At 44.2% G+C, this 14,539-nt stretch overlaps 1 long non-coding RNA gene across 1 annotated transcript in view; it reads left to right on the top strand.

Moving 5' to 3' along the window:
* Positions 1-1,406: 1,406 nt before the first annotated feature.
* The window catches only part of LOC128411348 (uncharacterized), a 37,065-nt gene continuing 23,932 nt past the window's right edge, over positions 1,407-14,539 (top strand). Inside the window, exons 1-2 of the long non-coding RNA XR_008329769.1 lie at positions 1,407-1,491; positions 1,623-1,642. This is a non-coding gene — a long non-coding RNA (uncharacterized LOC128411348). The remainder of the gene's footprint in view (positions 1,492-1,622; positions 1,643-14,539) is intronic.

Consider the following 14,539-nt stretch of genomic DNA (forward strand, 5'->3'; position numbering starts at 1 on the left):
GCTTTCGCAACCCGAAGTTTACATTAATCGAGAGTAACATAACCCGAGGGTCTACTGTACGTCAAAGTGTTCTTTCAGCCCTGGGCCTCAGGCTACAACTAAATGGACAGCTGTTAGCAAATGAGTTACCAGTATCTTGCTATATAAACTGGAGTTATCTCCCACAAGCATGGAAGCTAAATGCAACCTAGGGTCCATATAGATATTTTGCCTGGTGATGGTGCTACTTGGGAATCTTTGAGCTATTGCTGTAACCATCTCTGCTAGGTGATGCTGAATCAAGGTCTTGGCATCCAAAGGGAAGCTGTTTGTTTGTTTGTTTGTTTGTTTGTTTGTTTGTTTGTTTGTTTGTTTGTTGCTGTTGTTTGCTGCTGATGAGTTGTTAAATAATTAGGAGATTAAAAAAAAAAAGCCAAGTGGAAATTAATTTCTCCACCATCAGCCAATATTGTCCCATAGTTAGATCTGGAACATTGTCTCACGCTGATAAATGAATGCTCAGAAATTCTGGTAAGCCGGAATTTGGGGAGAGCTAAAAACCTTAATTAGATTTATTCAGCATGTGTCCCACATTAGTTTTGCCTTCTCCAACAAACACACACACACACACAGAAGGGGCAGGAAGGCTGACAGCTGCCATGCCAATAGCACAATTTTGACATATGCCTGTCGGAATTAATGAGAGTCCTCGCCAGCAACCCATTTAGATAGTAAAATTGTGATAAAAAGTCAAACTGTCAACAGCAATAAGAGGAGGGGGAACACAAAAACCATCTGACAGGCTGCATAAGCAGTTATTTTACTGGTCCTGGGCAGGCTTGTTCATTTCCCTCTTCACTGCCTCCACCCTGCCCCGTGCTTCTAATATACAGAGGCTGAACGGTCTTCTCTGATGAAACCAAGCAATTTTCTTAATCGGGGGGAATGGATGATCAAAGCAATTTCAGGGATAGCGCTGGGAGAAAAATGTGGTCATCCCTATCGCTATCTCCCTCTCTTGGGCTCTTTCTTGAAAGCAGAGACATTTGAATGCTCATATAAGCCGTGCCAAGGGTGCACTGAGCAATGACTAAGTTCTTTCAGATGAAAACTAAAGAGATTAGAAAGGGCTAATACCTGTTCTGCAAAATTACTTTGCTTCTGGATTTCAGGACACGGAGCGCGAGGCATTAAGAGTCCATCTCACACACAGATCTTCCATATGATCTTCCTGCCCACAGTCCCTCCCCCTTAAGAGCAGGCCTACAAAGTAGGGAGAATGTGTGTCTGGTTGCCTCGGTCAGTTTGTTCGTCCTGTGCAAGACATACCCTCCAACATTTCTCCGATGAAAACAGGGATATCCTATTCTACATTACAGAAAGGTAGCCGTGTTGGTCTGCCATAGTCAAAACAAAAATTTTTTTTCCCTTCCAGTAGCACCTTAAAGACCAACTAAGTTAGTTCTTGGTATGAGCTTTCGTGTGCATGCACACTTCTTCAGATACCTTTTGGTGAGGTTGATGGACTTCCATTTCATGCGGCTCAATGTGGTGCCTTCCATAGTTCCAGTTACAGAAAGGTAGCCATGTTGGTCTGCCATAGTCAAAACAAAATTTTTCCCCCTTCCAGTAGCACCTTAAAGACCAACTAAGTTACCAGATGGTAACAGATACCAGATGGTATCTGAAGAAGTGTGCATGCACACGAAAGCTCATACCAAGAACTAACTTAGTTGGTCTTTAAGGTGCTACTGGAAGGGGAAAAAAAATTTGTTTTGACTATTCTACATTGCAAACCTACTCCCTCATTTGATCTCGCTGAACACAAAGACATCATATACACCATTGGCAAAACCTATTTGGTGTTTCGCAACTTTCTGACTAGTTGCGGGACCTTAGCCAGACCTAGCAGAGTCAACGCAGAATCCACGGAAGCAATTGGCAACTTGGCTGCAGACAGGATAGACGAAGCAGGAACCAGGAACTTGTAGTTAGGTGTTTATTATATACAGTGGACCATTTACAGGAACAGAACACGGATCTTTAGCTAGCTCTCTCTGATACAACTACACTGACACAGAACTCTGAACTCACAAACTACTGAACTAACACATTCCAGTTTAGTAGGCCATTATTTATCACTCCCTTGAGAGAGCTTGACCAATCAGGGAGCGGTCTCCATGTCTCTGTTATTGCCAGGCAGACTTACTCCTTCAGATTGCCTTCTGGCTGTCTGCCAAACCTTAATTGACTCTGTGTGAGTAGTTGCACATACACAGTTTCCCAACATCTGGATCGGTCACCTTCAGCCAATTACAACCTCTCCACTGAACCTACCTCATAGGAGATGATAATAATAATCAGTGTTGTTTTTTTCTGGGGGGACGATGCAGGGGTACGCATAGCCCTAAACATTTTGTGAATCTAAGTTTGGCCTCATTGAGGGGCAGTATTTCAATATGAGTAGGAAAATAAGAGTACCCCTAAACATTTTTTCAGAAGAAAAAGCACTGATGAGAAGAAGAGGAGGAGGTGGAAGAAGGAGGAGGAGGAGGAGGCAGTGATGGCCACCAAGCTGGAAGACTTTAAAAAAAGGATTAGACAAATTCATTGGGAGGAGGCTATCAACGTCTACTAGCCATGATGGCTATATCTAGCTAAGTTTGGACTGATAGCAGAAATTCCCTCAGTAACTGTGATGGGCCCATTTGGTTGCCTGCCCTCAGAATCATGGAACAAAGAGGTGAATGTTGGTGTAACTAGGCTGCCATGAGAAGTAATGAAATCACCGGTTATCACCTCCTGGAATTCTTCTGAAATGTGACAGCCAGTTTTTACATGGTGGTTGCAGCATATTGCTACCGAAGAACCAAAACATTTGCTATTCGACAGCTGCTATTTGACAACATTTGATAGCAAGCATGCACAGTTTTTGCATTTGATAGCCAGCTACAGAACACAATAGCAGTTAATATTTGGCTAAATTTGTCACTTGGCATGCAACGATATTTAGTAGTTGAGAGTATCCAATAGCTGTCAAGACATGGAATTTAATAGATAGCAGTCCTGCATAGTTGACAAATTATGAAATGTGAATTGCTTTTGATTAAAAAAGAACAACGGAGGGCCGTATCCAACGTTAGTCATACTCAGAGCAGGGTCATTTAAATTAAGGAGCAGGACTAAAGTTCGTTATTTTCATTGGGTCTTCTCTGAGTGGAACTGGGTTGGATACAACCCAGAGATACCAATAAGCACAGAAGTGGTCCACTTTTAAAGTTTGTATTAAACTATTCCAGTGAAACTTAAAATTAAGAAATGTAGGCTGCAATTTGAACCCCATCTACCTAGGAGCAAGCCCCACTGAATACAGTAGAACTTACTTCTGAGTAGACACAGTTTGGATTTCACTGTTAGATGGCAACGTTCAAAACGTTAACCACATTTCAGATCTCCACAATTCCCTATCTCAGCTCAACATCTTCGTGCCAGGCCATTGATCATCCCTGAATCCAAACACTTTTTCATTTAAATGGTCATAGATAAGACTATATTTCAGGCCGTTCTACGTCTTTCATCAGCTCAGTGAATTGGGGGACAATGCAGAATACTTCAAGTATTCACCTCCTCTCAACCTTCGCTATGCAGGCATGACAAGGACTTCCATAATGAACGCAGAATATGAAAGAAAGAAAAATCAACTGCATTCACATTTCCAAAAGAAGGTGTTCTGCTGAAGCATTTTAACACCATTTTTATTTTATTGCACACAGAGCGGGAGGTTTTCTTAAGTGATATCTGAATGCTATTTTCTTTGCCTGAGTCCTCAAATGCTCTTGTGTATAAGCGTCTCAGACCTTCCCCCACCCAACTCTTCAAATTCCTAGTACAGTATATATATGAGGACTAAAGAGAGGAATTGTCTGGAGGGACAAAATTGTTCCCTCAATTATATCACTCCTGGATACATTAAACTTGGAGATTGAAAGCTGAAATAGAGAGGTCTTTATGGATTCTATCCAGACATTTAAGGTTTGTTTTCCTTGACTATGGTTAAGCGTTAGAATCTGGATACCTAAACCATGGCTAAGGATTTCAAACCAGGGTTTGAAATCATTGTGAAGTGGGGGCTGCAAACCATGGTTTGCATTAACCAGGGCCACTGGCATTATTTGGCACCTGCCGAAGCCCAAGCCCAAGGCTGGCCCAAGACATTTTGCTGTATGATGATGCTGTGTGTACAGAAGCTCATCAGCCTATCAGGTGAAACTTTATATAGCCCATCCTCAATGTTTCACCACCCAATGCAACTGAATTTTTCTTCATGTTGAATCCAGAAGGGAAGGGAATGTTTGTTCTAACAATGCAAAACAAACCAATGAAAATTTATTGATTGGCCATTGAGTTCCCTAGAAATGTTCAAGTCGTCCCAAACACACACACAAAAAAAAAGATCGAGAACCACGGGGATAGAGGCATCCTGACATTCGCCAGCAACATTGAGGAGGGGGGAAGGAAATTAATGAAATTGGATGAGAATGCTAAGTAGTACCTTGGCACTCTGCATAATAATTAGGTGGTAATAGTAGGAATGGTGGGTGGCTAATTTTCATATTTCTGACAGCTTTTTCAGCGTGTATGTGCCTGGGCTTACTTAGGACTTGACAAAAATTAAATTAGATGATGCTGAGCAGCTTTTTCTTTTTAATGAAACCTCTGAGTATATATTGAACTTGAAATATCTCAAAAAGGAGAAAGGAAAAAAAAGAATTGTTTAAATGTGTGTTATTCCACAGCAATTTATGTGAATGACGGTATTAGTTGATCCGTTGAGTCATTTCATGTGACAATGACAAGCTAAAGTGGATATGAGTTCATGGAAAGTAAGGCTATCCATGGCTCAACAAGGGCCAGGGCCTTTTCAGTACTGGCCCCGACTTGGCGGAAAGCTCTGTCACAAGAGACTAGGGCCCTGCGGGACTTGACATCTTTCCGCAGGGCCTGCAAGACACAGCTGTTCCGCCTGGCCTTTGGTTTGGACTCAGCCTGACCCTTATGTTTTTCCCCTGCCTTACGGTTTTGATCTATGGGCCAGTGGCGTAGCGTGGGTTGTCAGCACCCGGGGCAAGGCAAGTAATTTGCGCCCCCTAACCCGTGGATTTGCACCCCCTAACCCTAACCCCCAGATGTTGCGCCCGGTGCGGCCGGGCCCCCCTGCACCCCCCACGCTACGTCACTGCTATGGGCTACTTTTAAAATGAGGCTGCATTTTAAATTGCATTTTAACCTGTATTTTAAATTGGTTATTTTTTCCCCTATTATGTTTTTACTGTAATTTTACTGGTGTTAGCCGCCCTGAGCCCGGCTCTGGCCGGGGAGGGCGGGGTATAAATAACAAATTATTATTATTATTATTATTATTATTATTATTATTATTATTATTATTTGCACCTGGCTATTGGCCACTTGCGACCAAATGAAGATGCTTGGGAGCCAGGATGTTGCCTGACGTCTCCACCATCTGGAGGTGTATGCCTTGGGACAATTGGATCTTGACTGTTTACACAAACTAGCAACACATCATGTAGAATTCTATCTGCTATATTTTATCCGCACAATCAGAATGAATTTCAGGAACCAAAAAGTCCTACTGAAAAATACGACTTTTGAGTCGTCTGGGCCAAAAATGGCAACTAGGCATTCCATTTTGGTGACTTATAACCCTGGTTTATCATCTTAAAAAGCAGAGACATCACCTTGCCAACAAAGGTCCATATAGTTAAAGCTATGGTTTTACCGGTAGTGATGTATGGAAGTGAGAGCTGGACCATAAAGAAGGCTGGTCGCCGAAGAATTGGTGCTTTTGAATTATGGTGCTGGAGGAGACTCTTGAGAGTCCCATGGACTGCAAGAAGATCAAACCTATCCATTCTTAAGGAAATCAGTCCTGAGTGCTCACTGGAAGGACAGATCCTGAAGCTGAGTCTCCAATACTTTAGCCACTTCATGAGAAGAGAAGACTCCCTGGAAAAGACCCTGATGTTGGGAAAGATGGAGGGCATAAGGAGAAGGGGACGACAGAGGACGAGATGGTTGAACAGTGTTCTCGAAGCTACCAGCATGAGTTTGACCAAACTGCGGGAGGCAGTGGAAGACAGGAGTGCCTGGCGTGCTCTGGTCCATGGGGTCACGAAGAGTAGGACACAACTAAACAACAACAAACCCTGGTTTAAGGAGTCGTTTGGTGCCTAGCTTATATATCTGAGTTTCTAACAGTGCCAGAGCGTAGGTAGTGATAAGTATAGATTTCATACTGTGTTGAGCCAAGAAAAATATGATGACCACTCTCGCCTGTTGACACAGGCCTACAATACATCTGGGTGCCCCTCGCTTTCAGTTTCTCCTCCTCTACTTTCAAAGCATACGCTGATTAGCATATCAAACAATATCCCTCCAATGTTCATTTACCCATCACCATGCTTCTCATGCAATTCAGCTCCATTCAACATTTTAAAGTGACAATGAATAAAATTAAACATTCCAAACATGAAAAGGCAGTTCTCATTTAAATGATATATGGCAACATGATTATGTGCTTGGCAATTAAATGACAATCACATCAAGTTTATTTAATGTTTCTGCAGCCGCTGACATCTGTCCATGGGTTTGGTGGTTCTGATTTGAGAGTTTGCTTGCTCACTTTTGGAAGTACACCAATTAGGCCTTAATATACGTATGTCCAGGTCTTTCCTTCAGATATGATAATCTAAATAAAGTTAGTGGAGCAGCTAGTGTTCTGCCCGGACACTGAGATCCAGCGCCGAGGGCCTTCTGGCAGTTCCTTCATTACAAGAAGCAAAGCTACAGGAAACCAGGCAGAGGGCCTTCTCAGTAGTGGCCCCTGCCCTGTGCAACGCCCTCCCATCAGATGTCAATGAGATAAACAACTACCTGACATTCAGGGAAGTTTTTAATGTGTGACATCTTAGTGTATTTTTGGTCTTTGTGGAAGCAGCCCAGAGTGGCTGAGGAAACCCAGCCAGATGGGCGGGGTACAAATAATAAATTATTATTATTATTATTATTATTATTATTATTATTATTATTATTGAAGAGCCTGGACTTCAGGCCCTACCATGTGTTTTAAGTTGGAAAGCTCTTCTCTTCTCCCTTCCCTGCCTCAATATTCTATGCTTTACAACTACTCTTACATCCTTGATATGCTAGATGGGTGTTTCCCAAACTTGGGTCTCCAGCTGTTTTGGGACTACAACTCCCATCATTGCTAACTAGCAGGACCAGTGGTCAGGAATGATGGGAACTGTAGTCCAAAAACATCTGGAGACCCAGGTTTGGGAAACACTGTGCTTGCCAATGCTAATTTTAAAAAGGAAGAGATTTGAGCATGTGCCGTTTTGCATTTTAAGAACTCTCCAAAGGAGAGAACTTCGCCCTGTGATTTGTAAGCGTGTCTCTGAGAGGTTTTTTCATTTGTTCCACCTTTTTCCCCGGGAAAACCTGCTGTTTACCTCTGCATTGAAAGAAGAAAAACCGCCATTGACATTTGTTCCGATTCAGCAGTGAACCATGGGTTTTCCTGGGGAAAGCAGTGGGACAAAACAAAAAACTCTCAGACCTGGAAAATCACAGCTCCTAAATCAGAGTTTGGGGACCTCAGGCTTTCCAGTAAGCCTAATGAAATGGGCACGACTAGGTGAAATTGTCAACTGCTGTATTAATTATTTTGTTCATGATTTGTTGTTGTTGTAATATGTTGGAGAACTTCATTGTAAACCACCTTCAGTGTGCCCCGATAGGTGGGCTAGGAATTATTTGAATAAATAAATAACTGTAGTGTAACAGCAACAAAATACACTGGTACTTCTGATTAAGAACTTAATTTGTTCTGGAGGTCCATTCTTAACCTGAAACTATTCTTAACCTGAGGTACCACTTTAGCTAATGGGGCCTCCCGCCACTGCACAATTTCTGTTCTCATCCTGAAGCAAAGTTCTTAACCTGAGGTATTATTTCTGAGTTAGCAGAGTCTGTAACCTGAAGCATCTGAAGCGTCTGTAACCTGAGGTACCACAGAAACACCAACCATATCAGGAAGAGCTGGGGGTGGAGCCAAACACAGTGGCAACGCACTTTCATTGGCCGGTGGCTCCTGCTGCTGCTGCTGGGGGGGGGGGCTTCATCATCTCTCCTTCTTCCCCTTGGCAGCAGGAGGAAGAGGAGGAGCCGGCTACTGAGGCCATGCCATGCTCAGCTCCGCACTCAGCCTCCTCTTCCCCTGATTTCTTGGGACATTGGGGGGCTTGGCCCCCTCTCAAAAAATATTGGGAGAGCCCAAAAAGTCTCAGCCCACATGTGTTGAGACCCCTGACTCCAAGTTGCAGGGGCAGGGAGCAGGGATCATTGTTCTGAATCCTTGTATACATTTTATACAAGGAGAAGGTTAGCTCAGAAGGAGGAGAGAAGAAGAAGAAGAAGAAGAAGAAGAAGAAGAAGAAGAAGAAGAAGAAGGAGGAGGAGGAGGAGGAGGAGGAGGAGGAGGAGGAGGAGGAGGATGTTAAGTTGTGGGTGAACATATCAGACGACACAGTGATTCTTCAAACAGCTCTTGTTTATTCATAGGCCCAGAACAGAATTGAACTGAAGGGTTCAGGCAACCTGCTTATATAGAGCTCCACTACAAAGCAACAGTAACAACTTTCTGTAACTCTCCAATCACTGAACGTCACTTTCAATTCCTTATTTGCATATGTGGACCTGAGTGAAAACTATCTACAGTATCCCCCTGCTGGCCCAGGGTGAGAACTTCAGTACAAGAAGAAGAAGAAGAAGAAGAAGAAGAAGAAGAAGAAGAGGAGGAGGAGGAGGAGGAGGAGGAGGAGGAGTTTGGATTTGATATCCCCCCTTTCACTCCCCTTAAGGAGTCTCCAAGTGGCTAACATTCTCCTTTCCCTTCCTCACCCACAACAAACACACTGTGAGGTGAGTGGGGCTGAGAGACTTCAGAGAAGTGTGACTAGCCCAAAGTCACCCAGCAGCTGCATGTGGAGGAGCGGAGACGCGAACCCCGTTCCCCAGATTACGAGTCTACCGCTCTTAACCACTACACCACACTGGCTCTATAATCTTTAGCCTGAACTGTTCCTTTTCAATCTACAGGAAGATCTGCGGTTTTTATGGTGGGTGGAAAGGTAATACCCCCACCCCAATCTGCAGTTGTGCAAACCATCTCAGCCCAAACCCAAACAACTAATTAAGAGGCACATGTGGGTCTGGCCTGGGGCTGATGCAAAGGGGCCTTAAGGCTTCCTAAGCTGGGTTTTTGAAGGGCACCAAAGGACTGCAGTAGAGCTGTCCGCGTCCCCCAACCTTGTGCCATCCAGATGTTGTTGGACTCCAACTCCCATCTGCCTGAGCCAGCACAGCCAGTGGAGAAGGATGATGGGAGCTACCTCCTAAAGTCTCTGGAGGGTTACCTGATTGGGGACACATTATAGTGGGAAGAGGAGCCGAGACGCTTGGATGTTCTAACCTGCACCAGAGTTCTGCTACCCAAACTTCCGTGAGCTTTTGCAGGAGCAACTTAGGAGGTTCTGCTAGATGTTAATTTACTTCAATCAGATCTATCCCAGTGACCGTTATCTGTGAGGACTTTCTTCACCCCCACCCCCAAAACATCTGTTCTCCCAGACTGAGTGATTGCTTTAATAAGCTACGACGAGAAATATTTTTACAGTTCTGGCTGTGCAAGAAGAAATATGACACTAACAAAAGCGGATGGAGGTCACACTTCACTGACGGCTCAATGCCTCTCTGCACAACATGCATATAAATAGGAGATTTGCTTTGTGTGTGCCTGCGTTCTCCTCCCCTCCTTTTCTTTAGCTAACGTCTACCTCCCTTGAACCATCTAAACAAAGAGCATAGATCATCTTTCCGTTAGAACCTTCATTTTTATGGCAGTTCTTGCGGCACCCGGCATCTGTTGGCACCCTTTGCCGTGCAAGCGTGGGAGCTCGTCACATCATCCCAGTTAATGAAATGCTTGCATTTTAAAGTTAATGAAGCATTTTAAAGCAGGCTCCTAATGGCAGCTTTTGCCAAATGCTTCCATCAAGTCTAGTGGCAGCTCAGTCGTAAGGATGCTACCTTCTGCCACGGAAAAAGTCTGTGACTGCTTCCAGAGCTACGGCCGTTTCTGGACCAGGAAAGCTTGGCCACAGCGGTTAGTGCATCGGTGACTTCAAGGCTGGATTACGGCAATGCACTCTTCGTGGGGCTTCCCTGGCTCTTGAGCCAAGAGTTGCAGTTCACGCAGAATGCTGCAGCACGATTGCTAGCAGGAGCAAGACCTACCAGCATATAGCGTCTCAGCTCAGAGACCTCCATTGGTTGCCAACTGGCTACCAGGCCAAGTTGAAGGTGTAGCCAGCATGTCTGGGTGTGCTCAGCCCAGGGTCCTGGGGATATTAAACCAGGGGTTGCCATCCCAGTGCATGCCCACCAGTACCTCTTATGGTGCCAGAGAATGTACCGTATTTTTCGCTCTATAAGACACACCAGACCACAAGACGCACCTAGTTTTTGGAGGAGGAAAACAAGAAAAAAAATATTCTGAATCTCAGAAGCCAGAACAGCAAGAGGGATCGCTGTGCAGTGAAAGCAGCAATCCCTCTTGCTGTTTGGCTTCTGGGATAGCTACGCAGCCTGCATTCACTCCATAAGACGCACACACATTTCCCCTTACTTTTTAGGAGGGAAAAAGTGAGTCTTATAGAGCAAAAAAATACGGTATATATCCCCTCAAAAGCTTGCAATGCACATGAGAGACTGTTCGCTCTTCTTGCTCAGTTCCAGTTAGCAGTGGCTCCAACACAGAGCATGGCCACATTTTTTTTGGATGCCAGAAATGAAACCCCATCTGTTCTGAACGGAGAGGTGCAAAAAGCTTCTCTCTTTGGGCAGGATTCTATCTAACTATTGTTGTCTATGCTCTCGTAACCTCAAGGTTAGGTTACTGCAATGTGTTACAGGCAGGACTGCCTCTGAAGACAGTTTGGAAACCTCAGCTAGTGCAGAATTCAGCAGTCAGGTTGCCAGTGTGGTGTAGTGGTTAAGAGCAGTAGACTTGTAATCTGGTGAACCGGGTTCGCGTCTCCGCTCCTCCACATGCAGCTGCAGGGTGACCTTGGGCCAGTCACACTTCTCTGAAGTCTCTCAGCCCCACTCACCTCACAGAGTGTTTGTTGTGGGGGAGGAAGGGAAAGGAGAATGTTAGCCGCTTTGAGACTCCTTCGGGTAGTGATAAAGCGGGATATCAAATCCAAACTCTTCTTCTTCTTCTTCTTCTTCTCACTGGGACAAGCCAGTTTGAGCATGTTACACCAATCCTGGCCTGACTTCACTGGCTGCCAAATAGTTTCTGGACCAATTCAAAGTGCTGGTTTTGACCTATAAAGCCTTAAATGACTCAGGACTACAATACCTCAAGGACTGCATCTCTCCATTTGGACCTACCTGAGATCATCCTCTGAGGCCCTTCTTCATGTGCCTTCTCCATGAAAATTCTGGAGGGTGCAACACAAGAACAGGCCTTTTCTGCAGTGGCTCCAAGTCTGTGGAATGCTCTCTCCAGGAAGGTTTGGCTGGCACCTTCATTGTACACCTTTAGGAGCCAAGCAAAAACATTCCTCTTTAACCAGACCTTTGGCTGATTGACATCCGATGCCCTTTTTAAATGTTTGTGAAAGGGGAGTTTATTGGGTTGTTCTTGGTTTTATTTTATATATCTATTTTTATTAGTTTTTTAACATATAATTTCCAACAATCACATAACATAATATTCTGCATTTCTTAATATATCTATTACTCTTAATTGTCATGAACTAAAAATTCTCTCGTTTTATTTTTATTGTGTATTTTGTATTGTGCTTTTAGGTTGTGAACTGCCCTGAGACCTAGGAGTATAGGGTGGTATACATTATTATTATTATTATTATTATTATTATTATTATTATTAAACTGAGTCATCACTGGAAGCCCACGCAAGGACCACTTATGCAATGGGGCTCCCCTGACTCGTGCACTCTCACACCCCTAAGATAGGATTGGGGGGTCAGAAGAACCCCTAGAACAATGCGCAGTGGAGGGATATTATTCCATTTGGCAGATGAAATACTTGCCTTGGTCGAACAATCAACATAGAGCAGCACTGTATGGTGGTGGCATATATAGACCTTTGTCCGGTGATGGAAGAGACACGGCTGCATCATTTTGAGGTCCTCTCCCCTCCCCCTCTCTATTGTCTTTTAGATATGACAACTTCGTCTTATGCCCCGTCCCACGGTAGCCATTTTGTGACTGACACTTGTGGCTCTTTCACGAAATTCCAGGTGCACCAACTGACCCAAAAAGGTTGGTGAGCCCTGTACCAAAAGGATGCTGGGATATGTAGTTCAGTGGCCCACCATCCAAGGCAGCCTCAACCGAATCGAAGTCTCCTTACGCTGTATTCAGGTTTGGGCTGCATGGCGTTTATCCGGTCCCCCACTTGAAGCCTCCTCAGCGTGATAGGCCTTTTGGCACGCTGATTCCTGCTTCACAAATCTCTGCTTACCAGTGCATAAGGACACAAGAAGAGCCCTATTGGATCAGACCAAAGGCCCATCTAGTCATAGAATCATAGAGATAGAAGGGACCACAAGGGTCATCTAATCCACCCCCCTGCAATACAGGAATCTTTTGCCCAACATGGGGATCAAACCCATGACCCTGAAATGAAGATTCTCTACTGACTGAACTATATTCCAGCATCGTGTTCTCACAGCGGCCAGCCAGACACCCCAATTGGAATCTCACTAATGTGGGGGGGGAGTATTTCTTCTGAGTTGATTTTTTGTGACTTACATTATCAGGAACCACATTAGCGGAGTTTTCAATCAAGAGCTATGTTGAAAAGGGACAGAGAGAGAGAGAAAGAGACCAAAAGTGTATGGACTACTAGAAATGCCACTGGCTTCAGACTTCTGCCTTGGGATACTGGCTATCATGCATGGTTTTCCCGATAAAAATCGCAGATGCGTTATGCGGCCAGGGGAGAAAAGTGCCCCCCAAATTGCATTTTTATGTGCCAATACATACACAAAGTGAACCCAATTTCCTGAACTGTATATCTGCTGTTGAAGCATCACTCCAGAGGCAGCAACAAATGCAGAAGGTATATCTGAATTTTGTTTGATGACAATCTAACCCCGAATTTGCTCATTTAGCCTATAAAAGCTCCCTGCTTAGGGATTTTATCCAGCACCATACATCCAATCTGGATCATGTACAATGGATACAGCTCTTTAGATGCAACAATGAAAAAGGGATCAAGTAACCCTGGTGTTTTGCAAAATTCATGCACCAGCATTTTGTAGCGATATTGCTAGCTGCTGGCTGGAGATTGCCCTATAAGCAGATCCTGCCAACAATAGCTCGCCACAAATGGCTGCATAAATGTACGCTCTCTAAGAGATGGAATGGCTACAGTAAAGAAGGATAAAGGTTATCAGAAAGGGCCCACTCCAAAAAAATAATAATTAAATAAATGGAAGGGGCTGAAATCGTTTATCAAAAGAACAACAAAACAAAAACTAAAATGAGGACAAATAGGAGATGCTAGATTGTGACTTCACAATGTAGGTTAAATGGAAGACATGATGGGGACAAGAAAAGGGTATCATGCATTTTGCTTCACTAGCATAGTGATATTATCAAAGAATCATACCATCTTAGAGTTGGAAGGGACCCAGGCATCATCTAGTCCAATCCCAGATGACCCAATGATGCAGATGTTTAGGATGGCAACACAAAATGTGAGGCGATGGAAGTAATATGGTCACATTCTACAACAGCCTTTAACAAGGAAGCTTCAAGCGTGCTCCCTTGGGCACATAGTTCTGCTTCTGATTGGTTAGGCTAGCAAGTTGGACAAATTATATCTCTTAGTGTAGGGTGCAGTGGTGTCAGCATCGCCCTTGAGCCAGTGCCACCAACTGGACTCATACACTTCAGCCCCGACTGGGCTAGGTGAGCTGGGTAGCACTTCCAGAGACCACCTTCTGCACAGGAACAGGTCAAAGTGCTGTGGACTCACAGCTTAGAGTTGTGAGCAGCGGATTCACTCCAACAAGAAGACAGTCGTCGCACAGCAGAGTACAGCAGAGTATAGCAGAGCATAAACGACTCGGAGAGCGGCTCTGTAGAATATCTTCTTTTATTCTATCTACAACTATAATACACAACTATATACAGAGCTAAATGAGGTCTAAACGAAAAAGCTGAACTGCACTGAGTGTCTGCAGCTGCTCTTAGCAGCAACCTTATCTATACAAACGATCTCTAACACTCAGTCTCTCTCTCTCCGGCACACTGACTGACTGACTCTTTGATGTGGTGCTGGAGCAGAATAAGTAGAGAGCAGAACACGCCTCCTTCTCTCTGGTGAATCACCAGACTCCTCAGGAGATTCTTGGATATGGGAGGGGTGAAATCTCCTCAG

The sequence above is a fragment of the Podarcis raffonei genome, chromosome 3 (assembly GCF_027172205.1).
Source record: "Podarcis raffonei isolate rPodRaf1 chromosome 3, rPodRaf1.pri, whole genome shotgun sequence".
NCBI classification, from domain to species: domain Eukaryota; kingdom Metazoa; phylum Chordata; class Lepidosauria; order Squamata; family Lacertidae; genus Podarcis; species Podarcis raffonei.